Here is a 14,507-nt window from a genome sequence, read left to right as displayed (position 1 = left end):
ATTAATCCATGCTTTTGTTACTTCTAGGCTGGACAACTGCAATGCTCTACTTTCCGGCTACCCGGATAAAGCACTAAAGAAACTTCAGTTAGTGCTAAATACGGCTGCTAGAATCCTGACTAGAACCAAAAAATTTGATCATATTACTCCAGTGCTAGCCTCCCTACACTGGCTTCCTGTTAACCTCTATGGGCTAGGTGGGACGCAGGCGTCCCCCCCGTGGTGCACTCCATCAACAGCAGGTGCATTTCAAGAGCGGCAAATTTGAATCCAAATAAATGTCAAAATTCAAATTTTTCAAACATACAACTATTTTACACCCTTTGAAAGATAAACATCTCCTTAATCTAACCACGTTTTACGATTTCAAAAAGGTTTTATGGCGAAAGCATAAATTTAGAGTATGTTAGGACAGTACATTTACAAGAGTTGTGTGTAATGTTTTGTCAATTCAAAGACAGGGTCACCAAAACCATAAAACCAGCTAAAATGATGCACTAACCTTTTACAATCTCCATCAGATGACACTCCTAGGACATTATGTTAGACAATGCATGCATTTTTAGTTCTATCAAGTTCATATTTATATCCAAAAACAGCGTTTTACTATGGCATTGATGTTGAGGAAATCGTTTCCCTCCAATAACCGGCAGTCAAGTCAGCATCACAAATTAAATAATTAAAATTAGAAAACATTGGTAAAATATTATATTGTCATTTAAAGAATTATAGATTTACATCTCTTGAACGCAATCAACTTGCCAGATTTAAAAATAACCTTACTGGGAATTCACACTTTGCAATAATCTGAGCACTGCGCCCAGAAAAATACGCGTTGCGATACAGACTAGTCGTCATGTTGGGGAGATCTAAAATCGAAAATACTATGTAAATAATCCATTACCTTTGATTCTCTTCATCAGATGTCACTTCCAGGTATCACAGGTCCATAACGAATGTAGTTTTGTTCAAAAAAGCTCATCATTTATGTCCAAAATCTCCGTCTTGTTAGCACATGATCTAAGCCCGCCGGACTTCACTTCATGAACGAGGGGAAAAAATATATTTACGTTCGTTCAAACATGTCAAACGTTGTATAGCATAAATCATTAGGGCCTTTTTTAACCAGAACATGAATAATATTCAAGGTGGACGAATGCATACTCTTTTATAACGTGTTGGAACGAGGGTACCCAACATGAACTCGCGCGCCAGGTGTCTAATGGGCCATCATTGTTCCATGGCTCTTGTTCGGTCAGATCTCCCTCCAGAAGACTCAAAACACTTTGTAAAGGCTGGTGACATCTAGTGGAAGCAATAGGAAGTGCCAAAATATTCCTCAGCCCCTGTGTTTTTCAATGGCATAGGTTTAAAGGTAATACAACACATCAGGTATCCACTTCCTGTCAGAAAATGTCTCAGGGTTTTGCCTGCCAAATGAGTTCTGTTATACTCACAGACACCATTCAAACAGTTTTAGAAACTTTAGAGTGTTTTCTATCCATATATAATAAGTATATGCATATTCTAGTTACTGGGTAGGATTAGTAACCAGATTAAATCGGGTACATTTTTTTTATCCAGCCGTGCAAATACTGCCCCCTAGCCCTAACAGGTTAACCTATTCTATATGTGTAGGGAAGTATTTAAACACTTGCTTAGGTCCAACCTCTGATCTTTCCAAGCATTTTTTATATGCTAAAACAGGATAACATTTTTAAGAGAAATAAGAAAACATATCAAATCATACTACTGTATGCTAGTTCTGAACGTCACATGCTAATGTTAAAAGCTGTTTTTTGATATAAATATGAACTTGATTGAACAAAACATGCACGTATTGTATGACATAATGTCCTAGGTGTGTCATCTGATGAAGATCATCAAAGGTTAGTGCTGCATTTAGCTGTCTTCTGGGTTTTTGTGACATTATATGCTGGCTTGAAAAATGGGTGTCTGATTATTTCTGGCTTGGTACTCTGCTGACATAATCTAATGTTTTGCTTTCGCTGTAAAGCCTTTTTGAAATCGGACAGTGTGGTTAGATAAAGGAGAGTCTTGTCTTTAAAATGCTGTGAAATAGTCATATGTTTGAAAAATTGAAGTTTTTGTATTTTTGAGGAATTTGTAATTCGCGCCACGCCTATCATTGGATATTGGAGCAGGTGTTCCGCTAGCGGAACGTCTAGATGTAAGAGGTTTACATTTACATTTACATTTAAGTCATTTAGCAGACGCTCTTATCCAGAGCGACTTACAAAATGGTGCATTCACCTTATGATATCCAGTGGAACAACCACTTTACAATAGTGCATCTAAATCTTTTAAGGGGGGGGGTTAGAAGGATTACTTTATCCTATCCTAGGTATTCCTTAAAGAGGTGGGGTTTCAGGTGTCTCCGGAAGGTGGTGATTGACTCCGCTGTCCTGGCGTCGTGAGGGAGCTTGTTCCACCATTGGGGTGCCAGAGCAGCGAACAGTTTTGACTGGGCTGAGCGGGAACTGTGCTTCCTCAGAGGTAGGGGGGCCAGCAGGCCAGTGGTGGATGAACGCAGTGCCCTTGTTTGGGTGTAGGGCCTGATCAGAGCCTGAAGGTATGGAGGTGCCGTTCCCTTCACAGCTCCGTAGGCAATCACCATGGTCTTGTAGCGGATGCGAGCTTCAACTGGAAGCCAGTGGAGAGAGCGGAGGAGCGGGGTGACGTGAGAGAAATTGGGAAGGTTGAACACCAGACGGGCTGGTTAAGGCAAGGGCTGATTTCAAGCTTTTACTGCTAGCCTACAAAGCATTACATGGGCTTGCTCCTACCTATCTTTCCGATTTGGTCCTGCCGTACATACCTACACGTACGCTACGGTCACAAGACGCAGGCCTCCTTATTGTCTCTAGAATTTCTAAGCAAACGGCTGGAGGTAGGGCTTTCTCCTATAGAGATCCATTTTTATGGAATGGTCTGCCTACCAATGTGAGAGACGCAGACTCAGTCTCAACCTTTAAGTCTTTACTGAAGACTTATCTCTTCAGTAGGTCCTATGATTAAGTATAGTCCGGCACAGGAGTGTGAAGGTGAACGGAAAGGCTGGAGCAACGAACCGCCCTTGCTGTCTCTGCCTTGCCGGTTCCCCTCTTTCCACTGGGATTCTCTGCCTCTAACCCTATTACAGGGGCTGAGTCACTGGCTTACTGGTGTTCTTCCATGCCGTCCATGGGAGGGGTGCCTCACTTGAGTGGGTTGAGTCACTGACGTGGTCTTCCTGTCTGGGTTGGCGCCCCCCCTTGGGTTGTGCCATGGCTGAGATCGTTGTGGGCTATACTCGGCCTTGTCTTAGGATGGTAAGTTGGTGGTTGGAGACATCCCTCTAGTGGTGTGGGGGCTGTGCTTTGGCAAAGTGGGTGGGGTTATATCCTGCCTGTTTGGCCCTGTCCGGGGGTATCATCGGATGGGGCCACAGTGTCTTCTGATCCCTCCTGTCTCAGCCTCCAGTATTTATGCTGCAGTAGTTTGTGTCGGGGGGCTAGGGTCAGTCTGTTACATCTGGAGTATTTCTCTTGTCTTATCCGGTGTCCTGTGTGAATTTAAATATGCTCTCTCTAATTCTCTCTTTCTTTCTTTCTTTCTTTCTTTCTTTCTTTCAGAGGACCTGAGCCCTAGGACCATGCCTCAGGACTACCTGGCATGATGACTCCTTGCTGTCCCCAGTCCACCTGGCCGTGCTGCTGCTCCAGTTTCAACTGTTCTGCCTGCGGCTATGGAACCCTGACCTGTTCACCGGACGTGCTTGTTGCACCCTCGACAACTACTATGATTATTATTATTTGACCATGCTGGTCATTTATGAACATTTTAACATCTTGACCATGTTCTGTTATAATATCCACCCGGCACAACCAGAAGAGGACTGGCCACCCCTCATAGCCTGGTTCCTCTCTAGGTTTCTTCCTAGGTTTTTGGCCTTTCTAGGGAGTTTTTCCTAGGGAGTTTTTCCTAGCCACCGTGCTTCTTTCACATGCATTGCTTGCTGTTTGGGGTTTTAGGCTGGGTTTCTGTACAGCACTTTGAGATATCAGCTGATGTACGAAGGGCTATATTAATAAATTTGATTTGATTTGGATGCACTGCCATCTGGTGGTTTCAAAGAGAACACTCGTGTTTTCTCCCAGACATCCCTGTCTGATGTTAGAGGTGATACTATCCTACGTTATATAATCTCTACCAGCTCATTAAATAACTCTGTAAATTGCAGTTGACCAACAAGGTTGTAATTAAGTATATACTCGTTTAATGGCTCTCAATAATATAGTCATCCTCAACCACAGGCACACTCTCATACATGCATAGAACAGCTCAAGCAAACCTATAAACACATACCGTATGTACAAATAGTTGTTTGTTTCTGTAGCGTTTTCTACATGACTGTTTCTCCATACAGTTTGTAATTACACACAGTGCTGTATCACATTTTGGTTAAACACTACTCTAATTTATATACCAATAGTATTTAAATTAGTTCACACAGTATCTGCTAGAAGGGGAAACAACAGCATTGAACGAGGACAAACAGGAAGTCTAACACGTGTACACACATGAAAAGGCACAGACATAAAACAAGTGCACGTGTAAACACACAGACACTCTTTCCCTCTCTCTTCCTGTAGATGTGTGCGCTGGTGTGTGTGTGTGCTGGTGTGTTTACGCGGGTGTGTGTGTGTGTGTGTGTGTGTGTGTGCGTAGCGTTCAGCCTCATTTCCCCCCATGACTTTCATTGGGTTTGAGGTCTGGGCCACTGCATATAAATCAGCAATGTAAAGAGATGGGGTGAATGAGTGGGAAAAGTACATTCTACACAAATTACCTTCATAATAACAAATGTGTCCCCCTGAGGGGAAATTAACTTCCAGCCAAAAGGGGTGAGAAATTACACCAATATCAGTGGACCATTTGCACTAATGTAAATAAACATAGATGATGGAACATCTTCCCTTTAGCTGACGTGATGAACCTCTAAGGGAACATAAATATTTACCATCTAAACCATGTGTGAGGGGAAGGGGTTTCCTTCATTTATGCTATTTTCTACAGAATAATAGTAAAGACATGAAAACTATGAAATAACACATACTGTATAGTTGTAACCAAAAAAAGTGTTAAACAAATCAAAATATATTTTCCAAGTGATTACCTCATGAAGCTGGTTGAGAGAATTGGTATACTAATATATAACATATATACTATATAACATATATACTAATGCATATATATATATACTAATATATAACATATATACTAATGCATAGCCAATCTAATGCTTTTACATTTATGGTGAATAGTGAATGGTATTATGTGCACCCTTCAGGAGAAGTGAGTGATGTCATTAAACTGAATTGAAATCATGATAATTAGTTATTAGTTACACAGACATCCGACCAAATTATGTACAAATATTCACAGGCCACTGAAAACGACAAATTAAGAAAGACTACAAATGAAATGCTTCCCCCACATATTAAACATATTCAAAGTACATCTACAAGAACAAATATAGCGATATACAGATAATGTTTGCTATTTCAGTTGTCATTGATTGTCATTTCCCCTCATCCCAATTCACACGTCACGTCTACATCTGTAGAACCTTTCCATTTAACTGCATAGTGGGCCAGCTAACATGGGACAAGTGCTGGGGAAAAACCTTTCCATTTAACTGCATAGTAGGCCAGCTAACATGAGACAAGTGCTGGGGAAAAACCTTTCCATTTAACTGCATAGTGGGCCAGCCAACATGGGACAAGTGCTGGGGAAAAACCTTTCCATTTAACTGCATAGTGGGCCAGCCAACATGGGACAAGTACTGGGGAAAAACCTTTCCATTTAACTGCATAGTGGGCCAGCCAACATGGGACAAGTGCTGGGGAAAAACCTTTCCATTTAACTGCATAGTGGGCCAGCCAACATGGGACAAGTGCTGGGGAAAAACCTTTCCATTTAACTGCATAGTAGGCCAGCTAACATGGGACAAGTGCTGGGGGAAAACCTTTCCATTTAACTGCATAGTGGGCCAGCTAACATGGGACAAGTGCTGGGGAGAAACCTTTCCATTTAACTGCATAGTGGGCCAGCTAACATGGGACAAGTGCTGGGGAAAAACCTTTCCATTTAACTGCATAGTAGGCCAGCCAACATGGGACAAGTGATGGGGAGAAACCTTTCCATTTAACTGCATAGTGGGCCAGCCAACATGGGACAAGTGCTGGGGAAAAACCTTTCCATTTAACTGCATAGTGGGCCAGCTAACATGGGACAAGTGCTGGGGGGGAAAAACAGTCACATGCTAGATCAAACAGTGAAATACCAACAAAGTCTGGCAGGATGTCATCCAGAATGTGGACATTTAAGACCACGTGCAAGGGGTCAAAGGTCACAATTGTGCAGAATGGGAAGTATCACCGATAACCAGAGACTATATGCATTATTAGTATATTTTATATATTTACATTTATGTTTAAAGACCGGCACATACACAGAAAAGACCTGGTTCATTTTCACCCGTTAGAATGAATTCCTCCCCAAACTGTCAGATATAGTTTCAGTAGTTCATGAAGGTCTTTGGACAGGAAGGTTGTGGTTTAGCTAATGGCCCACTTTTCACCAAAATTGAGAAATGGCATGTTTTTTGTATAAAAGCAAAAAGTGAGTAAATGTTTTCTGATAGGGTCGACTACATCATAGGAGAACGGTCCTTACTGGTGCTGCAGAAAACACACTTTCAACATTTCTGTCCTTTCACTTCAATTAGATGGTGGATGTGAAAGAGCTGGCCGACGGCTATGAAGGAGTCTGGAGGAGGAACAATGAGACATGACAATGGCATGTGTATGTTACAATTATCTTTATATGAATTTTGGCATGTTTAGTGTAAAATGTGATGCTATAACAAATAAACCTTACCAGTCACAACTGTGTCAATGAATTGTTGGAGGCACGTTCCACATTGCAGATGACTTTTAAGGCGAGTCGAGAGTGATTTAGAGTAACCTTGACTTATAAAGAACTACTTAATATTATTTGTAGCTCAGTAATTCAGTCACAATTGACCCTTCGATCACAGTCTTGATGCTCTGGAACACAGCAATCTATGATTTCAAGCACTTATAACGAGCACCTAGACTACAGACACCTGTGCAGCACTGACAACACTTCAACTTGCACTAATGTGTGGTCAATTAGACATTAACGACCAGAAATGACTAGACACCTTGTAAATACTTGACTTAACCCTTGTGTAGTCTTAACAGTCTGTTTACTCCCATTGTCCCAAGGGTAAAAAATGACCCACCTTCACTAAACCCTGAAAATAAAGCAGCTTAATTGAATTTTAAAGGTCAAATCTATTTTGCATGAAGAGGCAACGTGTCATTCATCAAACACTTAGTGAATATCTGGGTTTTCCAGAAAGACTGCATTTAGTCAGTGGACACCACTCATTTTTATTACAACACACCTGTCATAATTATTAACTTTACTAAAGTAGAGGTTTATTATTATTATTGCTAAAGGTACTGCATAGGTATAAACATGTTTTATTCCCCAGAGAGAGCACTCGTTCCCCATTCCTAACCAGGAGTTCCCATCAAATAGAAGGAATGAAGTGACACCTTGTGTAGAATGTAATTTTAATAGAGTTGTGATAACATATTATGTCGTGGAGTAACAATACAATCCTTGTCTGCAAAAGCCAACTTTTACCTGGGGGCTTTGTAGACCCTTCAAAGGCGTTCCGATACCTGGTCCCCATGAAAAAACCCACATGTTATGACAGCTTATAGACAGTAGGAGGCAAATGAAGGGAAAAAGGTACAATAATAAGATGATGTTAATAGAAAATGACTCAAGTAAAAGTTAAAGTCACCCAGTAAAATACTAAGTAAACGTCATTGCTAAAATATACTTAAGTATCAGTGGTAAAAGTATAAATTAAGCAAACCAGACAGCACGATTCTCTTGATATTTTATTTAAGAAATAACCAGGGGAACACTCCAACAATCAGACATCATTTACAAATGAAGCATGTGTTTAGTGAGTCCTCCAGATCAGAGGCAGTAGGGATGACCAGGGATGTTCTCTGTTTAGTGAGTCCTCCAGATCAGAGGCAGTAGGGATGACCAGGGATGTTCTCTGTTTAGTGAGTCCACCAGATCAGAGGCAGTAGGGATGACCAGGGATGTTCTCTGTTTAGTGAGTCCTCCAGATCAGAGGCAGTAGGGAGGACCAGGGATGTTCTCTGTTTAGTGAGTCCTCCAGATCAGAGGCAGTAGGGATGACCAGGGATGTTCTCTGTTTAGTGAGTCCTCCAGATCAGAGGCAGTAGGGAGGACCAGGGATGTTCTCTGTTTAGTGAGTCCTCCAGATCAGAGGCAGTAGGGATGACCAGGGATGTTCTCTGTTTAGTGAGTCCTCCAGATCAGAGGCAGTAGGGATGACCAGGGATGTTCTCTGTTTAGTGAGTCCTCCAGATCAGAGGCAGTAGGGACGACCAGGGATGTTCTCTTGATCAGTGTGTGAATTGGACCATTTTCCTGTCCGGCCCAGCATTCGAAATGAAACAAGTACGTTTGTGTGCCAGGGAAACTGTATGGAGTAAAAAATACATTATTTTATTTAGAAATGTAGTGAAGTAAAATTTTAAGTTGTAAAGAAACAGAAAGAGTAAAAGTACAGATACAAAATAACCAGATATATAAACAGAATGTAGTGGAGTAGTTTAAATACATTTTTGTTAAGTAATTTACACCACTGGACTTGAAAGGAACACCTCAATTACCTCGACTAACCGGTACCCCATGTATAGAGCCTCGCTATTTTGATTTTACTGCTGCTCTTTAATTATTTGTTACTTTTATTTCTTATTTTTTACTTAACACAATATTTTTCTTAAAACTAAATTGTTGGTTAAGGGCTTGTAAGTCAGCATTTCACTGTAAGGTCTACACATGTAGTATTCACAACATGAAAACATGTAGTAACCTGGTGTGACATTATTGAAACTGTGCTGACACCTAGTGGACATCAAGAGGAACTACATCACACAAACTATAACCTTAAAACAGATGGGATGCTTTACATACGTTGCTCTGTTTTATTAGACACTAATATATATGTCCAATAAACAGACGTTCAAAAGTCGGAATGTAAAGTCGGAATGTAAAGCAAAAACGACTGGAAAGTTCCTCAAAAGCAGCTGTAGTGAATCAAGCATCTTTTGGTTACCTGGAATAGGTCAAAGCATATATTTTATATGTTCTAATTTATTTAATCTTTATTTAACTAGGCAAGTTGAACTAAACAACATCGACACAAGTTAGCTGATATATTTGGAAAACAGGATTAACACAGAGAGAACTTGGTAAAATACAATGTATGTTTCTGTAGTACGAGTAGGCTGGTGTATACAGTATCATCGGTAACAATTGTGTCCAAGCCACCTAGCTAATAAAATACTGGGGCTGGCAGTGATTAGTTACATTTCAACCATAGCGATTCCCTAATTGAGGCGCAACAGAGTTCACCTTACGAATGCAGGAACCCCGGAAATAATAACTAAACCAACGAACGAGGAATGGTGGAGGCTACCAGAACGAAGAGAGACATTTTTCAGAATAAACGTGGTGGTTGAAAAACGTTATTACATTGTTCACTCTCTACCCGGTATCTCATTCTACAACTTTGTTTGCGTTGTTTGTTGGCAACCTGGCTATTCCTTTTGGAACGTTCCACAAATTATACCCCCCCTCATGTCACCCCCTATTTCACCCCCCGATCTGGTCTCAGTCCTCTGATAACACACTGTCATGTCACCACCTATTACACCCCCCATCTAGTCTCAGTCCTCTGATAACACACTGTCATGTCACCACCTATTACACCCCCCATCTAGTCTCAGTCCTCTGATAACACACTGTCATGTCACCACCTATTTCACCCCCCCCATCTGGTCTCAGTCCTCTGATAACACACTGTCATGTCACCACCTATTACACCCCCATCTGGTCTCAGTCCTCTGATAACACACTGTCATGTCACCACCTATTACACCCCCCATCTGGTCTCAGTCCTCTGATAACACACTGTCATGTCACCACCTATTTCACCCCCCCCATCTGGTCTCAGTCCTCTGATAACACACTGTCATGTCACCACCTATTACACCCCCACATCTGGTCTCAGTCCTCTGATAACACACTGTCATGTCACCACCTATTACACCCCCCCATCTGGTCTCAGTCCTCTGATAACACACTGTCATGTCACCACCTATTACACCCCCCCATCTGGTCTCAGTCCTCTGATAACACACTGTCATGTCACCACCTATTACAGCCCCCCATCTGGTCTCAGTCCTCTGATAACACACTGTCATGTCACCACCTATTACACCCCCCATCTGGTCTCAGTCCTCTGATAACACACTGTCATGTCACCACCTATTACACCCCCCCATCTGGTCTCAGTCCTCTGATAACACACTGTCATGTCACCACCTATTACAGCCCCCATCTGGTCTCAGTCCTCTGATAACACACTGTCATGTCACCACCTATTACAGCCCCCCATCTGGTCTCAGTCCTCTGATAACACACTGTCATGTCACCACCTATTACACCCCCATCTGGTCTCAGTCCTCTGATAACACACTGTCATGTCACCACCTATTACACCCCCCATCTGGTCTCAGTCCTCTGATAACACACTGTCATGTCACCACCTATTACACCCCCCATCTGGTCTCAGTCCTCTGATAACACACTGTCATGTCACCACCTATTACACCCCCCCATCTGGTCTCAGTCCTCTGATAACACACTGTCATGTCACCACCTATTACAGCCCCCCATCTGGTCTCAGTCCTCTGATAACACACTGTCATGTCACCACCTATTTCACCTCCCATCCGGTCTCAGTCCTCTGATAACACACTGTCATGTCACCACCTATTTCACCCCCCCCATCTGGTCTCAGTCCTCTGATAACACACTGTCATGTCACCACCTATTTCACCCCCCATCTGGTCTCAGTCCTCTGATAACACACTGTCATGTCACCACCTATTTCACCCCCCCATCTGGTCTCAGTCCTCTGATAACACACTGTCATGTCACCACCTATTACACCCCCCCATCTGGTCTCAGTCCTCTGATAACACACTGTCATGTCACCACCTATTACACCCCCCCATCTGGTCTCAGTCCTCTGATAACACACTGTCATGTCACCACCTATTACAGCCCCCCATCTGGTCTCAGTCCTCTGATAACACACTGTCATGTCACCACCTATTTCACCCCCCCATCTGGTCTCAGTCCTCTGATAACACACTGTCATGTCACCACCTATTACACCCCCCATCTGGTCTCAGTCCTCTGATAACACACTGTCATGTCACCACCTATTACAGCCCCCCATCTGGTCTCAGTCCTCTGATAACACACTGTCATGTCACCACCTATTACAGCCCCCCATCTGGTCTCAGTCCTCTGATAACACACTGTCATGTCACCACCTATTACACCCCCCATCTGGTCTCAGTCCTCTGATAACACACTGTCATGTCACCACCTATTACACCCCCCCATCTGGTCTCAGTCCTCTGATAACACACTGTCATGTCACCACCTATTACACCCCCCCATCTGGTCTCAGTCCTCTGATAACACACTGTCATGTCACCACCTATTACACCCCCCCATCTGGTCTCAGTCCTCTGATAACACACTGTCATGTCACCACCTATTACACCCCCCATCTGGTCTCAGTCCTCTGATAACACACTGTCATGTCACCACCTATTACAGCCCCCCATCTGGTCTCAGTCCTCTGATAACACACTGTCATGTCACCACCTATTACAGCCCCCCATCTGGTCTCAGTCCTCTGATAACACACTGTCATGTCACCACCTATTTCACCTCCCATCCGGTCTCAGTCCTCTGATAACACACTGTCATGTCACCACCTATTTCACCCCCCCATCTGGTCTCAGTCCTCTGATAACACACTGTCATGTCACCACCTATTTCACCCCCATCTGGTCTCAGTCCTCTGATAACACACTGTCATGTCACCACCTATTTCACCCCCCCCATCTGGTCTCAGTCCTCTGATAACACACTGTCATGTCACCACCTATTACAGCCCCCCATCTGGTCTCAGTCCTCTGATAACACACTGTCATGTCACCACCTATTACACCCCCCATCTGGTCTCAGTCCTCTGATAACACACTGTCATGTCACCACCTATTACACCCCCCCATCTGGTCTCAGTCCTCTGATAACACACTGTCATGTCACCACCTATTACAGCCCCCATCTGGTCTCAGTCCTCTGATAACACACTGTCATGTCACCACCTATTACAGCCCCCCATCTGGTCTCAGTCCTCTGATAACACACTGTCATGTCACCACCTATTACACCCCCCCCATCTGGTCTCAGTCCTCTGATAACACACTGTCATGTCACCACCTATTACACCCCCCCCATCTGGTCTCAGTCCTCTGATAACACACTGTCATGTCACCACCTATTACAGCCCCCCATCTGGTCTCAGTCCTCTGATAACACACTGTCATGTCACCACCTATTTCACCCCCCATCTGGTCTCAGTCCTCTGATAACACACTGTCATGTCACCACCTATTACACCCCCCATCTGGTCTCAGTCCTCTGATAACACACTGTCATGTCACCACCTATTTCACCCCCCCATCTGGTCTCAGTCCTCTGATAACACACTCATGTCACCACCTATTACACCCCCCATCTGGTCTCAGTCCTCTGATAACACACTGTCATGTCACCACCTATTACACCCCCCATCTGGTCTCAGTCCTCTGATAACACACTGTCATGTCACCACCTATTACACCCCCCATCTGGTCTCAGTCCACCAGCTCATCATTTGAGGTGCGACATCAAATAACAGACGTGCAATGAGGACACACTCATACACTTGATACATTGTATTTCACTTCTGAAGTAGAAGTAGAACAGGGTCTGCAGAGCTAGCTGGCTACTGAAGTAGAACAGGGTCTGCAGAGCTAGCTGGCTACTGAAGTAGAACAGGGTCTGCAGAGCTAGCTGGCTACCGAAGTAGAACAGGGTCTGCAGAGCTAGCTGGCTACCGAAGTAGAACAGGGTGTGCAGAGCTAGCTGGCTACTGAAGTAGAACAGGGTCTGCAGAGCTAGCTGGCTACTGAAGTAGAACAGGGTCTGCAGAGCTAGCTGGCTACTGAAGTAGAACAGGGTCTGCAGAGCTAGCTGGCTACTGTAGTAGAACAGGGTCTGCAGAGCTAGCTGGCTACTGAAGTAGAACAGGGTCTGCAGAGCTAGCTGGCTACTGAAGTAGAACAGGGTCTGCAGAGCTAGCTGGCTACTGAAGTAGAACAGGGTCTGCAGAGCTAGCTGGCTACTGAAGTAGAACAGGGTCTGCAGAGCTAGCTGGCTACTGAAGTAGAACAGGGTGTGCAGAGCTAGCTGGCTACTGAAGTAGAACAGGGTCTGCAGAGCTAGCTGGCTACTGAAGTAGAACAGGGTCTGCAGAGCTAGCTGGCTACTGAAGTAGAACAGGGTCTGCAGAGCTAGCTGGCTACTGAAGTAGAACAGGGTCTGCAGAGCTAGCTGGCTACTGAAGTAGAACAGGGTCTGCAGAGCTAGCTGGCTACTGTGTCATTTTTTGTAACCTTTATTTAACTAGACAAGTCAGTTAAGAACAAATTCTTATTTACAATGACGGCCTACACGGGCTAAAACCCGGACGACGCTGGGCCAATTGTGCGCCACCCTACGGGACTCCTAAACACGGCCAGATGCGATACAGCCTGGAATCGAACCAGGGTCTGTAGTGACGCACTGAAATGAATTGCCTTAGACCGCTGCACCACTCGGGAGCCACAGTTGACCATAATGTCAACATTACTAGTTAACTAGTTAACGTAATAACATGCTAACCCAGTTAACGTTAGCTACATAAACCTGCATCTGGATGATCTAAGATGATAACAAGTTGAGAATAACACCATATAACTTCACATCGTATTGCTAACAACGTTATATCACTTCAGGTTGTATCTTTGCTAGCCAGCTTACATTTTGTTTACTAGCTAACTTAGCTAGCTAGGTAGCTGAGCTTTCTGAAGCTAGCTAAGCGATGGTGTGAGCAACCCACCTTCGGATGTTGTAGAAAGACAGCAGAAGCAAAGCCAGCATAACTACAAACCATAACGAGAAATGATATCCATTTGACAAGCAATGTTACGTTTGATGCTGGTTGTTACTAGCGATTGTTTCAAACACACTTTCCTTCCTCTTCCGTCTAATGACGTATTTCGTCTTCCGACTAACGACGTTCCAAACGATGTGCTTCTTCTTCTGAGGTTAAACGGCGGTTGGCATCCAATTTGTTGCATTACCGCCACCTACTAGCCTGGAGTACAACTCCCTGATACTTTACT

The 14,507-nt window shown here is 43.7% G+C and overlaps 1 long non-coding RNA gene across 1 annotated transcript; it reads right to left on the bottom strand.

The window, feature by feature from the left end:
* Positions 1–8,440: 8,440 nt before the first annotated feature.
* On the bottom strand, positions 8,441–14,507 carry LOC123732546 (uncharacterized). Its single transcript, XR_006763212.1, has 2 exons — positions 14,222–14,507; positions 8,441–8,626 (listed from the first exon to the last, which is right to left on the bottom strand). It is a non-coding gene; the product is annotated as an uncharacterized lncRNA (long non-coding RNA).

Source organism: Salmo salar, unplaced genomic scaffold (assembly GCF_905237065.1).
Source record: "Salmo salar unplaced genomic scaffold, Ssal_v3.1, whole genome shotgun sequence".
Lineage (NCBI taxonomy): Eukaryota > Metazoa > Chordata > Actinopteri > Salmoniformes > Salmonidae > Salmo > Salmo salar.
Note: the sequence above shows the minus strand (reverse complement) of the source record. Positions and strands in the feature narration are given on the sequence as shown.